Source organism: Heterodontus francisci, chromosome 35 (assembly GCF_036365525.1).
Source record: "Heterodontus francisci isolate sHetFra1 chromosome 35, sHetFra1.hap1, whole genome shotgun sequence".
NCBI classification, from domain to species: Eukaryota; Metazoa; Chordata; class Chondrichthyes; order Heterodontiformes; family Heterodontidae; genus Heterodontus; species Heterodontus francisci.
Window position 1 is genome coordinate 23,586,502 of NC_090405.1, and position 19,708 is coordinate 23,606,209.

Genomic DNA, 19,708 nt, shown 5'->3' on the forward strand with positions numbered 1-19,708 from the left:
CATCCAGATCTGCTCACCAATCTTTAGAAAGGATGTGCGGATTCTTGAGAGGATGCAGAGGAGATTTACCAGAATAGTTCCAGGGATGGAGGGTTTTAGTTTCAAGGTTAGGTTAGAAAAACAGGGTTTTTTCTGCCTGTATCAAAGGAGATTGAGGGGAGAATTGATAGAGGTGTCGAAGGCTATGACAGTTTTTGATAAGTTGGCAAGGAAAAATTGTTCCCATTAACTATTGGTACAAGGACTAGGGGATTCAGATTGAAGGTTTTGGACAAGAGATGCAGGGGGAATGTGCGGAAGAGCTTTTTTACACAGTGATTGGTAATGATCTGTAACTCGCTGCCCCCGAGGGCGGAGGAAGTGGAGACAATCGTTGGTTACAAAAGGAATTTCGATGGGCATTTGAAGGAAATAAATTTACAGGGCTCGGGGGATCGAGCAGACGAGTGGGACTGACTGGATCGCTCCATGGAGAGCTGGCCTGTACTCAATGGGGCAAATGGCCTCCTTCTATACCACAAATGACCCAATGACTCGATGAGTCTATGTCACTCTCAGAATCAAGACAACAGAGTGACAGATTTAACACAACATTATAACATATGTTTGGTTTGACAAATTCAATAATAACTCGTCTCCACTCCTAGTATTTCTAAATCCCACACATTCACTATAATGTGAACAATTATTTCCTGTTGTGTCTCTCTCACATTTGTAAACTTCACTATATTGGAGTGAGGTGACATCTACTGGCGGGAAGCAAGAACTGCAATCAAGCAGCAGAAACTCCACAGTCTGTCAGGGTTAAAGAAACATTGCAATATGAGGAAATAGTGAAGGGGTTTGATTGGGTTGATGGAAACATGATTCCACTTGTGGTATCGTATGAAGCAAGGGCCGGAAATATAAAATTGTCGTTAATAAAAGAAATGAGGAATTCATGAAAAATGCATTTGCTGAGAGAATGGTTATAGAGATATACAGCACTGATATAGGCCCTTTGGCCCACTGAGCCTGCACTGACCATCAACCACCCATTTATACTAATCCTATGTTAACCCAGAATTCCCTACCACATCCCCACATTTCTCCTATCACCTACCCTGGGGCCAATTTACAACAGTCAATTTATCTATCAACCCACAAGTCTTTCGTTGTGGGAGGAAACCAGAGTACCTTGTGGAAGCCCACATAAACAACTTGCAAACTCCACACAGGCAGTATACAGAACTGAATCAGGGTCATTGAAGTTGTGAAGCTGCAGTGCTCACCACTGCACCACCCTTAGAATGTGGATAGAGTCAAAAGTGAGATTGGATGGACAGAAGCAGTCTGAAAAGATGGCTCAAACAAAAGGTGAAAACCCTGAAATGTTAACTCTGTTTCTCTCTCCACAGATGCTGTCAGAGGTGCTGAGTATTTCCAGCACTTTCTGTTTTTATTTCAGCTTTGTAGGATATTGTTTTGATCTGAAAAAAATGCATGATCGGCTGTGGGTGCCAGTGAAATTCCACAGGAGCGAATAAAAGTCATGCCAACGGTGGCTCGTTGGTCTAGGGGTATGATTCTCGCTTTGGGTATATAAGTGATTAATATGTGAGAGATCCTGGGTTCAAATCCCAGACGAGCCCTTCTCTGTTGCCATTTTTAGTTTAAGGTCATCGATTGCTTTCAGCCTTCCAGAAAGCGGAATCGATTTCCAAACTGAGCCTGCTTGAGGACCGGGGAACTGGATTCAAAGAGCTTGTCGACAACATTGAAATGAACAAAATATACAGATTGTCAAGTGGGAATATAAGGTTGCAACAGTAACTAAAGGCCTGCTCGGGTCAGCAAATGAAACCCGACCCAAGCCTGACAGCACCACATCCGACCTGGTCCGAGTCCTTTCATTGTTTTCCCGTGCCCGAACTGACCACCAGAATGTTCAGTTAAACTTGCTTCCGTTTTTCACTTTTTAAGCTTGTGCAGATAAGGCAACAAAAACTGTAACTGGACTTGAAAGGTTGTTTAAATGTACATTAAGATTAGAGCTACGTACCGGAGGTGATGAGCCGAAGATTGTTACCATAGAAGTTAGTGATTGTTAGGTCACTAGTTAAAGAGAAACTCATGGAGTTGTGCCCAGACAGGTTGTCCCACACTGTATTGATTAAAATATTGCCCGAAGGCTAGAAAATATCATTATACATTCCCTAGACTCCTGCTTTACAGGTTGAAATACTTTCTGCAAGTTTATCCAGAGAGCAGCTGAGATGCAGAGACCAGGAAGGTCTTGAGTGATTAATTATTATAAAATATACATTCTTATATTAAAGAGATTGTGCTCTACCTTCGATGGAATCGCTCACTGCAGACTAGTGCGGAGTGTTTCCCGCCTTGATGTCCTGGCTGTCACTGGATCTTGAGTCCAGGCCTCTGGATTACTGGTCCAGTAATCTTTGAAATTTCTCCCTTGATCTAATATTTTAATCTGGTAAGTCAGATTTTACAAAAAAAAATTAAATGATTTAAGACTGCTTCATGTTCAGCAGTGCCAAATGAATAAAGAAATTCAAATATATTCAAAATTATATATCAACTATTAAATACTAATACCCAGCTTTGAATACAAAAAAATGCCTCTAATTGTGTTCTGGTCTGGAATGGAATTCTTCAGTGTTTCTGTTTAGCTTGGATTGACTCATCGATTTTCTTGTTTTTCACTTTGTCGATGCCTTTGAATAATTGTGGATTCTTCTTCAGGGAGTCTTCTTTCACCAGGTAGTTCTGACCTCTGATGATGTTGATCGTAATCAGCTTCAATTTGCTGATAGTTTTGGAAGTGAGCAGATTTCCTTTGCTTGAGTTTACAACATGGAACTTAGTCTGACGTGTGGACCCATGGGAGGATTTGAAAGCTGCCCTTGCATTGGAGCATACAGTTGCATCCATCCAAACAGAGGTACAGTAGAAGTGACATATTCAGTTCAGTCTGTCGATCATGGGACTTTTAATCTCAGGGTTGTGAGTTTGAGCGCCATTTAGTTTTTCCATTTTTTAGGCTTCATTAGCAGAGAGTACAAGGAGTGTTTGAAATGAAATTCAGCAACAGTCTGAGAAACTCTCTCTTTCATTCGGGACTCTTAACTCTCTGCAGCATCTCGCTGTGAAAGATTGAACTTTATCTCATTTCTTTTTCAGCTGGGAGTCAGTGCGGCTCAGTGGGACTTCTGGCTGTCTCCCACCTCACAATCCATCAGTGCTGAGAAAGCAATGGGAAATATTACTCATGGCTGAGTAAGCAGAGGACACCGATTTAAGGTGAATGGGAAAAGAACCAAAGGCAACATGAGGAAAAACCTTTTTTATGCAGCAAATGGTTAAGATCTGATATGTACTGCCTGAGAGTGTGACGGAGGAAGATTCAACCATAGCTTTCAAAAGGATATATGATAATTATCTGAAGGGAAAAAAAATTCAGGTTTTCATGGAATACATGAGGATGTGGCATGAGCTGAGTTGCTTGTGCAGAGAGGCAGCACAAGCACGATGAGCTGAATCCCTCCTTTTGTGCTGTAAGTATTCTGTGATCTATGATTCTATACAAAGTGAAACCAACACTCACATATGAGAAACTGACAGGTACAGTGTAAACCCCACACTAACAAACCAGCAAATGCCAGGGACAGAGTAAAACCAACAGTCCTAGACAAGAAACTGACAGATACTGTGTGAAACCCAAAAATCACTTATCAGGATTTGGCAGTTAATGTGTAAAAACCTCTCTTCAATATCCATCCTGCAAGGTACAAAGAAAATTAGGTACAAACTCGGGCTCATACTTCGAAGACTGAGAGATTAAGAGCAAAACACAGACTCACCTACAAGAGGCTGACAAGTACAGAGAATAAAACAGAGAGGGTGCAGATTAAAAACACATGCATGTAACGGATACTGATAGGGATAGAATCAAACCCTTTCTCACACATGACATGAAAATTGGTGGTGTCGTAAATAGTGAGGAGGAAAACCTTAGATTACAGGCCAATATAGATCGTCCGAGGCAGAGAATATAAGAGCAGGGAGGTTATGACGGAGCTGTATAAAATGCTAGTTAGGCCACAGCTGGAGTACTGTGTACTGTTCTGGGCACCACACTATAGGAAGGATGTGATTGCACTGGAGAGGGTACAGAAGAGAGTCACCAGGATGTTGCCTGGGCTGGAGCATTTCAGCTATGAAGAGAGACTGAAAAGGCTAGCGTTGTTTTCCTTAGAGCAGAGAAGGCTGAGGGGAGATAAGATTGAGGTTTCCAAAATCATGAGGGGCATTGATGGGTTAGATAGGAAGAAACATTTTACCTTAGCGGAGGGGTCAATAACCAGGTGGCATAGATTTAAGGTAAGGGGCGGGAGGTTTAGATGGGATTTGAGGAAAAACATTTTACCCAGAGGGTGGTTGGAATCTGGAACGCACTCCCTGAAGAGGTGGTAGAGGCCGGAACCCTCACAACATTTAAGAAGTATTTAGATGAGCACTTGAAATGCTAGAGCATACAAGGCTACGGGCCAAATACTGGAAAATGGGATTAGAATAGTTAGGTGCTTGATGGCCAGCACAGACACAATGGGCTGAAGGGCCTGTTTCTGTGCTGTATAACTCTATGACTCTATATCAGAAACTGATAGATCTGGACAAAAGCTGATGTTCACATCCAAGTTGTTGAAAGATATGTGGTGAAACTCACTTTTTTTTATTTCCAAAATATACTTTATTCATAAAAATCTGTAAAAATTACATTCCCAAACAGTTTAAAACAGCATCAAGTCAAAAAATACAAACACTGCAAAGGTGATCAGTTACCTTCTGTACAATCATGAGTTGCCTCACAACCCTTCCATTTCATTGTCATGCCATATACATTTTTACATTTACAGCACACAAAATTTCTCCGATACAGTTCGAGGGATTTCCCATGGATCCAGCCCCTCAGTTCAGCTTGGTGGGGGGACCTTACACTGTGGTCTTTCCCCATTGAGCCTTTGCTGCGGCTGCCCCAAGCTTTAGTGCGTCCCTCAGCACGTAGTCCTGGACCTTGGAATGTGCCAGTCTGCAACATTCGATGGTGGACAACTCTTTTCGCTGGAAGACCAGCAAGTTTCGGGCAGACCAAAGGGCGTCTTTCACCAAATTGATAGTCCTCCAGCAGCAGTTGATGTTTGTCTCGGTGTGCGTCCCTGGGAATAGCCCGTAGAGCACAGACTCCTGTGTTACAGAGCTGCTTGGGATGAACATCGACAAAAACCACTGCATCTCTTTCCACAAAGTTAACTCACATAGCAATAGCAGAAACAGTCACAAACCAAAAACTGAAACATACAGAGTAAAAACCCACATTCTCACACCAGAAATTCACGGCTACAAAGTGAAGCTGACTCTCTCCTCCCAGGCACTGACAGGTACAAAAGAAAACACGCACTAACATATCAGGAAATGAAATGTAGGAAATAAAACCTGATTATCATGTCAGAGATTGGCATTAATGACAGTTGTGGTACCTAGAATGCTCTGCGCTCCAGAATTTGCCTTGTCTCTGATAAGGAGCAGGCGCGGTAGTGGCTGAGCTCCATCTGCAGCTGGAGCGGAATATTCACAAAGTGCAGGGAGACCGCGCCCGTAGCGGGTGCACACAGCTGGAGCAGGGCGTCAAGGCCACAATAGGATGGAACAATCCCGTTTGTGTCCCTGCGGGTGGTGGTGAAGCTTTTCCCTGTGAGGCTTCCCGAAACTGCCCGCCAGCAAGGTCAACTGATCAGAGAACGTCTGTAAATGGATAGGAATTGGGGCTTGGGCAGGGAGCGTCTCAAAATGAATAAGATTTGGGGACTGGGCAAGGAGCGTCTGTAAATGGATAAGAATTGGGGATTTAGCAGGGAGCGTTTTTTCGTCCGTTCGTGGGATGTGGGCGGCGCTGGCTCGATCTCAGCTGCAGTAATGTGTCCAGTTCTGGGCACCAGGTTTCAGAAAGGACATCAAAGCTTTTGAGACAGTTCGGAGGAGATTTACGAGAATGATCCCAGAGATGAGGGGTTTCAGTTCTCTGGACAGGGTGGTGAAGCTGGGATTGTTGGCCAAAAATGTCAAGGGGAGGTGAGGAGCGATCTTTTTACCCAGTAACTGATTCGGATTTGGAATGAATTGTCTGACAGGGTGCTGGAAACAGATTCAATTATAACTTTCATAAAGGAATTGGACAAATATTTCAAAGTGAATTTCTCCAGGACTATGGGGAAATAGGCAGGGGGTTGGACTAATTGCATCATTTTTTTCACAGATTCAGCACAGGCACAAAAGACCGATTGGCCTCCTTCTGTGCTGTATGATTCTATGAAATAGTGACAGTCAGGGCAAGTCTGTATAAGAAGGAGAAATGGAGACAGGTCAGGGAGAGCACATCACCAAAACTGAGAGATACTACATTGGACAGGGAGGGTCGGAGGGGGAGAGAGCATGTACATACAGTCAGAATCAGCACCTTCAGGGGAAGAGAGAGAGAGGAACCAGTGAGTGTCGAACTGAATCCAGCCAGAGTCAACCTGCTGAAACACCAGTGAGTTCACACTGGGGAGAGATCATTCACCTGCTCCGTGTGTCGGAAGGGGTTCACTCAGTCATCCAACCTCACTGAACATCAACTTGTTCACACTGATCAGAGACCTTTTTAATGTCCTGACTGTGAGAAGAGCTTTAAAAGCAGTAATGATCTGCTGAAACACCAACACATTCACTCTGGGGAGAGGCCGTTCCCCTGCCATGTGTGTGGGAAGGGATTCACTCAGTCATTCAATCTGCTGCAACATCAGCAAGTTCACATGTAACTGCAGGGGTTGGATTCTGCTGTTGTTGCTGCTATTCATCACTTTCAGAGACAAAGTTGGGTCTTACTTTATAACCAGTGTAGTCCAGAGCAAAAGCGTCTTCTTAATGTTGAGATAAACGGGAGAAGAAAGCGGGAAGTGGAGGCGAGGATGGGGGAGGTGCTGCACCCTCACTTTAATGGTGCACCCTCCCTCCCCCGGGGTCCTCGCTGCACGCCCGCCAGGCCTGGCGGCTCTGATTGGGGTCCTGAGAGCCCCTGAGACTCGGTGCAGCTGAGGCTGCGCTCACCCCCGCTCAGCTCTGTTGTGATATTTAAAATACGAAAGGCCTGTTAGACTGAGAGCTGATCTGGAATTTAGAAAGCAGCATTACTGGAGGCTCATTGCTGCTCAGCACAATCTCACCCCCGATCCTGGGAATTGTTGATTCTACACCCTGTAGTTCAGTTCTTCACTTAACTAGAGGGGGAGATGTGTGAGCAGAAAAACAGAGCAAATTAAAAAACACAGCTGGACAGATGTGCAACAGGTCAATCCACTGTTACAATAACTCCATCACTGACTCCCTCCTGACAGTAATCAGCTCTTTCACAGAGACTGTGGGTGGCTCTGAAAAGAGCCTTTGGTTTATTAGATGTCATTTTGGCCGCTTTACTTTTTCTGGGAGCTCTGAGCGCTGGTTTTCTTGGGCAGCAGCACGGCCTGGATATTAGGCAGCACCCCGCCCTGAGCGATGGTCACCCCTCCCAGCAGCTTGTTGAGCTCCTCGTTGTTGCGGACGGCCAGCTGCAGGTGTCTGGGGATGATGCGGGTCTTCTTGTTGTCCCGGGCCGCGTTACCGGCCAGCTCGAGGATTTCAGCGGTCAGGTACTCGAGCACAGCAGCAAGATAGACCGGGGCTCCAGCACCCACACGCTCAGCATAGTTGCCATTTCTCAGGAGCCTGTGAACACGGCCCACCGGGAACTGCAGTCCAGCCTGGGAGGAGCGAGACGTGGCCTTGGACCGAGCTTTCCTGCCGGTCTTTCCTCTTCCAGACATTTCCACAATCTCACAAATACTTTCACAAAGAATGGATAATTTCTCAGCTTTTGTCATAAGCTTAAAACAGTCAGGTTGGCTGAGTGGTCTAAGGGGCTGTGTTCAGGTCGTAGTGTTTTCTGGAGGCGTGTGTTCAAATCCCAAATCTACCAAGTTGTGTTTTGACTGAACTGGAGGGATTTGGGAGCAGCGGTGAAGGGAAAGCATGGAAGAATATTGAGAAGGAAAATGAAAATGGACCCAAAGGTGTTTCTTCAATACATTAAGGTAAGAGGCAACTAAAGAAAGAGGAGTGCACTGAAAAGACCAAAAAAATCACAGTGATTTTTGACATCTTGCCAGGATTGAGTGGCGCGTGCACGGGATGATGTCATTTTGCAGCGCCAACGTCATCACATTTCCGCAACAAATCCATCTTCGTGCATGCGTGGTAAAGCGTCATTGGGTATCTAGCCACCCCATCCCCCCACCACTTGGCTGGAGGAAGTGGCTGAATGGGAGATTTTGAAGCTGTAGCTCTCCCCCCTCGGCAACACACTCCAGGCCTCGACGATTCCCCCCCTCAGTCGCTCGCTCCAGACCACGCGGCTCCCCCACTCCCCTGGCCAGTTGTTCCTCACTTCGCACTACCCCACTCTCTGGCCACTCGCTCCAGGCCGCGCCGCTTCCCTCCTCTCAGCCACTCACTCCTCCGTCGCCCTGTCACCCCTTGCGGCCCTCCTGCTTCTACAGGTGGCGCCTGGTGAAGAAATGTGGGAGCGAGTGTCACGGCCAGAGCTAGCAGCTGTGGGCTGGGCTGGGACAGGGTGGGGGGTGGGGTGTGGAGAGCGAACAGCCAGAGTGCGGAATTTCGCCAGTAGGGAGGAGGGGGAGAAAGCGAGTTGCAGAGGGGGGAGAGCGGTCAGTGAGGTGGGAGCTAGTAGCTGCGTTTGGGTGAAGTCAGTCCTGGTCAGTTATATAAACAAATCACAATAACGAATTGGCAGCACATTTTATCCTCTGCCCGATTTTCCTTTCCATCGATCGGGGTGCTAATTCACTATCTTCCAATGGAAATTCAATCATAAAATTCCTTTTGTATTTAATAGGATTACTGAAATGTTAAATGGATCTGAGGATTACAGTTAGTATTAGCAAACGCACCCGAGTGAATTAGCACCCCAATCGATGGAAAGGAAAATCGGGGAAAGTATAAAATGTGCCGCCAATTTCGTTATTGAGATTCGTTGAGTAATTCGATTCTGCCCAGCACTGAAATTGGCGGCTTTTTTGAATTCAACCTTTCTGCCAGGACGACAATTTAAGCCAATGATTTGCTGTATTTTCTAATTCGAGGCTCGGCAATTGGTTAAGACATGCGAATGGGAAGAGGGTGACCAATCAGAAGTGGGCTCCGGATAGCGCGGGCTCAAACTGCGGGAATTCCAGGTCCCTGAATGACTGAGCTGAAACTGATCAGTTTCACAAACCCTGTCAGTTTCAGTGCAGGAAACACCGTCTCGGGGGAAATAACATCACAAGTGGGTCTGGTTCCAGTGACCGATTCAACGGCTGCTGCAAAACTCCCGGATTCCCTCATTGCAGCGAAATCATTTTGAAATTCTATGAAAACAATGAGTGATTCTGGAGGAGTGATGTGGCTTTTCACTGAGGGCATGTGTCGACTGGGGAAATAACTAAGTGTAGAGTCTCGGGCACTGTTTACACAGCCCGTTTAGAAAATCAAATCCACTGCACATCCTTGCTACAAATGAAATGTCAAATTTGGGGATTCTAGTTTTGTATCTCGAACACAGCACAGATTTATTCCAGACAGTTCTAAACAGCCTATCCCAGCTCCCGTTTCCAGGTCACTGCTCTCTCTGTGAGGCGGTGGGTGGCTCTTAGAAGAGCCTTTGTTGTGTGTTTGCTGGAAAGGGTCGAGTTGTTCAGCCGCTGAATTCGTAGAGAGTGCGGCCCTGCCGTTTCAGAGCGTACACCACATCCATGGCAGTGACCGTCTTGCGCTTGGCGTGTTCAGTGTAGGTGACCGCATCCCTGATCACATTCTCCAGGAAAACCTTCAACACCCCGCGAGTCTCCTCATCGATCAAACCCGAGATCCGCTTGACCCCGCCACGGCGAGCCAGGCGGCGGATTGCTGGTTTGGTGATGCCCTGGATATTATCACGAAGCACTTTGCGGTGCCGCTTTGCTCCGCCTTTGCCCAGTCCTTTCCCTCCTTTACCTCTGCCAGACTTTCTTTTATTAATTTCCAAAATATACTTTATTCATTAAAATCTGTAAAAAAAAAATATATTACAAAACAGTTCCCAAAAGCACCAAGTCAAACAATACAAAGAGTGCAAAGGAGATCAGTTTCCTTCAATACAGGAGTGAGTTGCATCACAACCCTTCCATTTCATTGTCATGCCATGTACATTTTACAGCAAACAAATATTTTCTGGCTACAGTTCGAGTGGTTTCCCATGGATCCAGCCCCTCAGTTCAGCTTGGTGAGGGGACCTTACACAGTGGTCTTTCCACATTGAGCCTTTGCTGCGGCTGCCCCAAGTTTTAGTGCGTCCCTCAGCACATAGTCCTGGACCTTGGAATGTGTCAGTCTGCAACATTCGGTCGTGGACAACTCTTTGCGCTGGAAGACCAGCAAGTTTCGGGCAGACCAAAGGGCATCTTTCACCGAATTGATAGTCCTCCAGCAACAGTTGATGTTTATCTTGGTGTGCGTCCCTGGGAACAGCCCACAGAGCACAGACTCCTGTGCTACAGAGCTGCTTGGGATGAACCTCGACAAAAACCACTGCATCTCTTCCACACCTGCTTTGCAAAGACACATTCCAGAAAGAGGTGGGCAACGTCTCTTTTCCACCACAGCCACCTCGAGGGCCGCGTGTGGATGGGGTGAGACTTCGGGTGTGCAGGAAGGATCTGACAGGGAGGGCTCTTCTCATCATCAGCCAGGCTACATTTTGGTGCTTGTTTGAAAGTTCTGGTGATGAGGCATTCTGCCAAATGACTTTGGACTTCTGCTCAGGGGACCATCCGACAGGATCCACCATCTCCTTTTCCCGTCGGGCCTTGAGGATATTCCGTGCAGACCACTGCCTGATGGATTGGTGGTCAAAGGTGTTTTTCCACAGAAACTTTTCCATGAAGGATAGGCAGTACGGCACAGTCCAACTGGATGGAGCATTCCGCAGCAATATGACCAGGCCCATCCTTTGCAACACCGGGGACAGATAGAACCTCAACACGTAGTGACACTTGAAGTTTGCAAACTGGGGATCTACACACAGCTTGATGCAGCCGCACACAAAGGTAGCCATAAGGATGAGGGCGACGTTAGGTACATTTTTCCCGCCCTTATCCAGAGGTTTGAACATCGTGTCCCTCCGGACTCGGACCATTTTGGATCCCCAGATGAAGCGGAAAATGGCTCAGGTGATCGCCACAGCGCAGGAATGCGGTATGGGCCAGACCAGCACCACGTACAGCAATGTGAGCACCTCGCCCTTGATGACCAGGTTCTTACCCATAATGGAGAGAGATCGCTGCTCCCACATGTTCAGCTTATGTTGTACCCTGGCTACTCGCTCCTTCCAGGTTTTGGTGCACGTCCCAGCCCTTCCAAACCATATCCCCAGCACCTTCAGGTAGTCTGACCTAACGGTGAAGGGGACAAAGGATCGGTCAGCCCAGTTCCCAAAGAACATGGCCTCGCTCTTGCCGTGTTTAACATTGGCTCCCAAGGCCAGTTCGAGCTGGTCGCAGATGCTCATCAGTCTGCGCACAGACAGTGGATCCGAGCATAAAATGGCGATGTCATCCATGTACAGGGAGGTTTTCACCTGAGTGCCTCCGCTGCCTGGGATTGTCACCCCTCTGATGCTCGCATTCTTCCTAATAGACTCAGCAAAGGGTTCAATACTGCAAACAAACAAGACAGGGGAGAGAGGACAGCCCTGTCTGACTCCAGATTGGATCGGGAAACTTTCTGATTCCCACCCATTGATTGAGACTGCACTACTGATGTTTGTGTAGAGTAGTTTGACCCAATTGCAGATTCCCTCCCCAAACCCCGTTTTGGAATGCACATCCATCATGTAAGTGTGCGATATCCTGTCAAAAGCCTTCTCCTGGTCCAGGCTGATGAGGCCGGTGTCCACCCTCCTGTCCCGTACATAGGTGATCATATCCCTGAGTAGCGCAATGCTATCAGAGATTGTCCTGCCTGGTATAGTATAGGTCTGATCAGGGTGAATCACCAACTCCAGAGCAGACTTGAATCGACTGGCTATGACTTTTGACAGAATCTTGTAGTCAGCATTAAGCAGTGAAATGGGCCACCAATTTCTTATTTCTGTCCTCTCCCCCTTCCGCTTGTCGATGAGGGTGATGATGCCTTTGCTCATGGATTCTAACATACTGCCAGCCTGGAGCATACTCTTGTTTACTGCCAGACATGTTGATTCTTGCCTCAAATCAGTGCACAATAAAAGACACTGATTCCGTCAGGCTCCTTTTTATACAGGCCACCCGGACCTGGCTGAGAAAGGTAGAGTGAGAGCAGGGAGGGGAGGAGACAAGAGTGAAGATTAAACAGAGAGCTAGATGGAGGAGACACCCAGAGTGACAGACAGAGAGAGAACGGCCCCTCATCTTTCAGCTCCACCTCCATTTTCCTCCGGGCTGCCAATTTCAAACCCTTTATTAACAGTAGAACCGAAACCCAGTTCTCCACACAAACCCTTCCAGACTCGGTCTTCATAGTCAAGGCTTTCCAGAAAGCCGGAGCTTTTAAATATGGTCCCGATGCAATTAACACTCAGTAATATTCCCACCTAAACACAGTCCATTCTTTAACAAGAAACCTCCTCAGTAACATCACCATTTCCACACACATCCGCTTCCAGCAGTTTACAGCACCTTACTGCAGCTGTTTGGGGAATCTCCTGTGTTAAGATTGGAGTTGGAAAGCGGCCTTTACCCGGCAGTGTTATTGTCTCACACTGAATCTGCTAGATATCCTGTTCTCTTTATTGCGAGAGAGAAAGCACGGATTTAGGAAATGTTCATTTGAAATGATCCCTATTGAGAACGAGCCCGGCCGTGGGACAGGTATTCCAGTGCAAAGAGCTGTCCATGACCGAGTGTTGCAGACTGGCACATTGCAACGTCCAAGACTATGTGCTGTGGGACGGCATTAAAGCTTGGGGAAGCCACCATGGAGACTCAATGGGGAAAGGCTGCAGTCTAAGGCCCTAGTAGGCCATAGTACAGTGAGGGGCTGGAACCCGTGTAAAACCCCTCGGGCTGTTTGCACCAGAGAATGTTTGATGTGTAATGTAAATACTGTAAATATAACCTGTGCAGGCAGGGATAGTGAGATACATCATGTACATTATTGAAGGAAACTGATCTGTATTGTACCTTATGTAATATTAAAATTGAACTGCTTTGCAATGTAATTGCACAAATTATACGAATAAAATACATATTGTGCAAAAGAAAGCAGCTTTCCTGTCAACACACACCTTGTCTCAGGGCACAACTTTCCTGTGATCTTGTCATACCCAACTTCGCTCTATATCTTCTGACACACACACTTTACAGTCTGTCATTTCCAAAAACAAGCATTCTAAAATCAAAAGACCTTTTGTTTATTTCTCCTTTCTTTTCATTTCTCCTCTATTCTTCTCAATCACTCCCTTCAACAGTCCTATTCAGATCAAGGTGGAATGTGAAGAGTGTCACAACTCACCTGACACTATTATTACCCTTCTTTTCTCTTGTCTCGTTCAATGGGAAAGTTTTATTCACCAGTCTGTTGCTGTTTTACACTCTTGCCATACCATCTGGTATTGCATCCATCTGAATTCTGTGCTTTCATGGCCTTACATATCTTTTCCTCTTCTGGATGATTTGTTTGCTTCAGTTCCATTCAACCAGGCTGGACCACAGGGAAGCTTAGAACCTTTGCCTTGGACGGGTCCACGTTGATCCATTACATTCAGAATCACCTCCTTGAAATAACTCCATAGTACAACTACAGTAACCACACAGCATCTGCTTCAAACACTCCTCCACATTTTATCTGTTCTGACCGTCAACACCTCCAGCTCTTTTGTTTAAGTGGAACCCATCAGGTGTGTATAGGCTCCTTCTATTCTGAAAGCTGTAGCACTGGTTCAGGGAATTCAGCCCTGTTTCTCTACTCGAAAGGATCAGCCATGCTTGATCTGCCTCGTATTTTGCTTTTATTGCAACGTTACAAGACCTCCAATCCTCTGGCACCACACCTGTATCCAGTGAGGGATTGGAAAATGATGGTCAGACCTTCCACTATTTCTTAAAAGCAAACTACTGCGGATGTTGGAAATCTGAAACAAAAACAAGAAATGCCGGATTCACTCAGCAGGTCTGGCAGCATCTGTGGAAAGAGAAGCAGAGGTAACGTTTCGGGTCAGTGACCCTTCTTCGGAACTTCGGAGTTCCGAAGAAGGGTCACTGACCCGAAACGTTAACTCTGCTTCTCTTTCCACAGATGCTGCCAGACCTGCTGAGTGAATCCGGCATTTCTTGTTTTTGTTCCACTATTTCTTCCCTGGCTTCTTTCAACAGCCTGGGGTACATTTCATCTGGTCCTGATGATTTATCCACATTCAAGGATGCTCATCCCATTAAGACTTCCTCTCTCCTTAAGTTATCACGTCCAATACTTCACACTCCTCCTCCTTAATAACAATATCTGCATCACCCTCTCATTCGGGAAAACAGTAAAGTATTCATTAAGGATATTGGCAACATCTTCCACCCCGATACAAAGGTTACATTTTTGATCTTTTATGTGCCCTGCTGTTTGCTTAGTTGCCTCTTACTCTCATGTTTTGTTGCAACATCTTTGGGTCCATTGTTACTTTGTTTGTCCATGTTCTTTCCTGCTTTTTCTTTGCTTTTTGCCGCTGCTCCCAAACGCCTCCAGTTCAGTCAAAACACAATTTGTCAGAAGTGGGATTCGAACCCACGCCTCCAGTGGAGACTGCGACCTGAACGCAGCGCCTTAGACCGCTCGGCCATCCTGACTGCCTGCGATGTGCTATCAATGCTAAGGAAATTATTCATTCTTTGAGAAAGTATTTGTGAGATTGTGGAAATGTCTGGAAGAGGAAAGACCAGCGGGAAAGCTCGGGCCAAGGCCAAGTCTCACTCCTCCCGGGCTGAACTGCAGTTCCCGGTGGGCCGTGTTCACAGGCTCCTGAGAAAGCTAAGCGTGTGGGTGCCGGAGCCCCGGTCTATCTGGCTGCTGTGCTCGAGTATCTGACCGCTGAAATCCTCGAGCTGGCCGGTAACGCGGCCCGGGACAACAAGAAGACCCGCATCATCCCCAGACACCTGCAGCTGGCCGTCCGCAACGACGAGGAGCTCAACAAGCTGCTGGGAGGGGTGACCATCGCTCAGGGCGGGGTGCTGCCTAATATCCAGGCCGTGCTGCTGCCCAAGAAAACCAGCACTCAAGAGCTCCCAGAAAAAGTAAAGCGGCCAAAATGTCATCTAATAAACCAAAGGCTCTTTTCAGAGCCACTCACAGTCTCTGTGAAAGGACTGGTTACTGTCAGGAGGGAGTCAGAGATGGAGTTATTGGAACAGTGGATTGACCTGTTTCACATCTGTCCAGGTGTGTTTTCAGTTCCCTCTCTGGATTTCGCTCTGTTTCTCTGCTCACACATCTCCCCCTCCAGTTAAGTGAAGAAGTGAACTACAGGGTGTCAGAATCAACAATTTAATAAATCCCGCTGCCTTCGATTTTATAAATCCCGAGACCATCCCGGTACATTAACGGGAACTGGTTCGGAGCTGATGAATTAATTTAATAATGGAAGTGTCCGGGTTAATTCTCTGTTTTTCATTTGGACAGTTTGAATTGTGTTTTTTTTTCTCTCTGGTGATCTGAGCGCCGCTTCTCAATGAGAATCTGCTCCCGGAACAGAGTAAATGCAGGAAGGAAGAGGCCATTCTCGGGCTGTGTGTTTCTCTCCTAACCTGATCTGTTTCGACCGCACTGTTCCCAGAGGACGGAATCAGTGAGAGTTGTGCACACACAGGAGCTGAGTCCATTGCAGCGCTTTAATATGTGCCTTCTCCCCGGCCCTCCCTATTCTCCGGACACAGAGCTGTCTGTTTCCCCCGGCGGCGGGATAGAGTCGGGGATTCTCTCCCCGCAGTGTCAGGGTCTGCAACCCCGGGGAACTGGCGGTTTCAGTCAGAGTGACCGAGCTGCCTTACATATCCTGTGTACTAATCTCCAATGGATTCAAATATTAGTGAACTCATTGGGTAATGTTTGTAAATAACCCTCATGTGAACGGACCCGGCTCCATTAATGCCTTCCAAATAAAACTGGGATCCATTTCTTTTCCCCAAATGCCAGCTAACGGATCCCAGGAGCGGGGTTGAGATTGTGCTGAGCAGCAATGAGTCTCCGGTAATGCTGCTTTCTAAATTCCAGATCAGCTCTCAGTCCGACAGGCCTTTCGGGAAAGTGATGTGACAAAACAGAAACCATGTGACCGCCCCTCCAATCTAATGGGTTTGATGATGAACAGAGATGGCAGCTCTTTCCTTTGCTGATTTGGTGGCTCTGAAAAGAGCCCTTGTTACACTTGTTACTGAAGCTGGGTTTTAGGTGCGTTCCCCGCGGATGCGGCGGGCCAGCTGGATGTCTTTGGCCATGATGGACCGGGATCATTCTGGTGAATCTGCTCATTTTCCGGCAGAAGCATCAGTCGCTGTTTGAACTGTTTAAAGTCAGGGGTGTATTAGCAGCCAGAAAGTGAAGGGCAGTTCATTGCTCCCTGCAGCATTATCCGCCTCTTTCAGGAGAAAAGATCAGAAACCGCTCGTTTCTGTCGGTCCCCGAGAAGCCTGTGAGAAGCGGTTAGTCGCTAATTTGTTCCTTTTACAGAGAGGAAGCTGATATTTGTCCCGTTTTAAATTGCTGAACCGGACCTTCCTCCCGCCGCTTACAGTTAACAGATTGACAAATGAAAACGATTCCTAAAATCGCGTCAGGATTTTGTGACGGTAAATACAATAAAACAGAACATAAAATGAGAGGTTTTAAAATTGTTGCCTGAAAATTGAAATTTTCCATCACTTCAATTCCTTCCTGCTCTGGAATTGCCAGGCTTTTTCCAATTGGAAAATCTAAGCCAATGAGAACTTCTATTTACTTATATGTGATTCTCCTATTGGTTAAGAATTGGATTGAGAAGCGGGTGACCAATCAGAGACAGAGTCAAACTGTGGGGATTCCAGGCCCCCAGTAACTGAGCTGAAACTGTTCAGATTGACAAACCCTGGCAGTAGCTTCACACATTGGACACTTCACACTGAGTCATTCAAGGGCTGGTGTGAGAGAAGCTTCAGATCCTGTCATTACTCTCTGACTCATTATTCATCTAGAACCAAACAATTAGTAAATGTGAAGCAGTGAAGAGACTTTTCACTCTCACTGCAGAATGTGTCATCTGGGGAAATAAGGAACTATTATATTCGGAGATTCCAGGTACGTTCCTCCCTGAACAAATCCATTCCTAACATTCCCGATCACAGCCTATCCCAGCTCCTGTTGTCACCCGACTCCAGCTGAATTGGAGAAACTCATGTGTTGGGGTTTGAGTTGTGAGGTGGGGTTTCTCCGCCAGTGTTATTGTCTTACAGACTCTCCCCCTGAATTTGTGAACTGAGACTGCACCGAAGACATCCCCAGTTAGAGTGAGGGCCGGGTATCCCTCTGTTTTATTACAGAGTGGGGAAAGGGCTGGGTGGAGTGGATGTCAGCGAGTCACCAGGGATCCTGGATTTACTCCAACTCATTTCCATGTGGAATCTGCAGGCGGGGCCGGGACAGGGATCATTTGATCAGGGGATCAGCTCTTTCCTGAGAGATGTGGGTGGCTCTGAGAAGAGCCCTTGTGTTCAGATGTTTACAAGTTTCCCGCGCTTTCACTTCTTTCCAGACCCTGCTTTCTGAGACTTCGCTGCTTTCGGCTTGACCTTGCTCTTCCATGTCTGCACTTTCTTCAGCGCCTTTCCGCCCGCCGCACTCTTGCCTTTTTTGACCTTCTTCGTAGGAGACTTTTTCTGAAGCGCTGCTTTCTTCACCGCCTTATTTGGCGTTGCCGCCGCCTTGCTGCTCGTTTTCTTGGCTGTTACTTTCTTTGTTGTCACTTTCTTGTCTGCTGGTTTCTTCACTAAAGATTTCTTGTCTGCTGGTTTCTTCACTGAAGATTTCTTGTCTGCTGGTTTCTTCACTAAAGATTTCTTGGCTGCTGGTTTCTTCACCTTCTTTCCCACTTTTCCCTGGGTTTTCCTTCTTGCTGATTTTGAAGGAGCCAGAGGCGCCCTGTCCCTTGCTCTGCACCAGGGAGCCTTTGTTCACATTCCTCTTGATACTTCGCTTGATCTGGGTCTTGAGCTTCTCCTGAGCAGTGGCAGACCTGCAAGGAATCAACTACCAGCTAGCGTATAAAGCGAGACCAAGGCTCAGGGCCTTCAGTGACCTGGAGGGGAGTCGGAGAGGCAGCGGATCCTGTGAGGAACCACAATCAAGGAAGGATGAGAAGGTCATTGTCAGGGTACAGAGGAGATTAAGTTAAAGATTTACCAGTTTATAAGCAAGCGCAGAGCCAAGGAACGGTGCTGGGGCAGATCAAATAATCGGCAGTTGTGATCAGTTGGAAGGCAAGAGTGATTAAATGACAGAAGAGATGATGGTGCAAGGCAAAAGTCAGGGACAGAATAAGTAACATTTTGTAAGCACAGATACCAGGAGTGGGGTTTGAACCCACGCAGACACATGTCTATTGGATCTTAAGTCCAACGCCTTAACCACTCGGCCATCCTGGTACATTAACTCACCACTAAAAATGAAATTTAATGTGATCCGGGTGCCATCTGGCCTTTTCCAATATAAAGTTATGACTCCTCTCCCATGCTAAATTGGACCCTTCATTAGTTATGAACCTCAATCGGATCACCCCTCAGTCTAGGTTTCTCTAAGGTGTAGGGTCCCAAATCTTTTAGTCTAACTTGATAACCAAGATGTCTTATACTGGGAATTCGTCGAATGTCTCTCCTCTGTACCCTTTCCAAAGCCTCAATATCACCCATCATGTGAGGAGACCAAGACTGGATACAATATTCCAAGTGAGTCCTGACCAAGGTTTCATAAAAGGACAAATTCGGGACATCTCAGATACTGAAGGAGTCCGTGTCCAGAAGCAGCAAGACCTGGACAACATTCAGACTTGGGCTGCTGTGGCAAGTAACATTCACACCACATAAGTACCAGGCAATGACCATCTCCAACAAGAGAGAGTGTAACCATCTCCCTTTGACGTTCAACAGCATTACCATCGCTGAATCCCCCCACCATCAACATCCTGGGGGTTACCATTGACAAAAGCTTAACTGGACCATTCATATACATACTCTGGCTACAAGAGTAAATCAGACAGTGGGAATTCTGTGATGAGTAACTCAGCTCAAGGCACGTGGTGAAATGCTCATTAGGAGAGCTGGAGAAATGGACTGGTCAGGTGGGCAGAAAAGTGGCAAATGGAATTCAACTTGGAGAAGTGTGAGGTGATGCCTTTGGTGAGGTCAAACACAGCAAAGGAATACACAATTAATGGGTGAATGCTGAGAGGTGTAGAGGAAGTGAGGGACCTTGAAGTGAATGTCCACAAATCCCTGAAAGTAGCAGGACAGGTTGATAAGTTGGTTGAGAAGGCTTATGGAATCCT

At 46.7% G+C, this 19,708-nt stretch overlaps 2 non-coding genes across 2 annotated transcripts; both read right to left on the reverse strand.

Moving 5' to 3' along the window:
* Positions 1-14,901: 14,901 nt before the first annotated feature.
* On the reverse strand, positions 14,902-14,984 carry trnal-cag (transfer RNA leucine (anticodon CAG)). Its single transcript has one exon. It is a non-coding gene; the product is annotated as a tRNA-Leu (tRNA).
* A 3,742-nt stretch (positions 14,985-18,726) lies between these two features.
* Positions 18,727-18,809, reverse strand: trnal-uaa (transfer RNA leucine (anticodon UAA)). The gene has a single exon. It is a non-coding gene; the product is annotated as a tRNA-Leu (tRNA).
* Between the last annotated feature and the right edge of the window lie 899 nt (positions 18,810-19,708).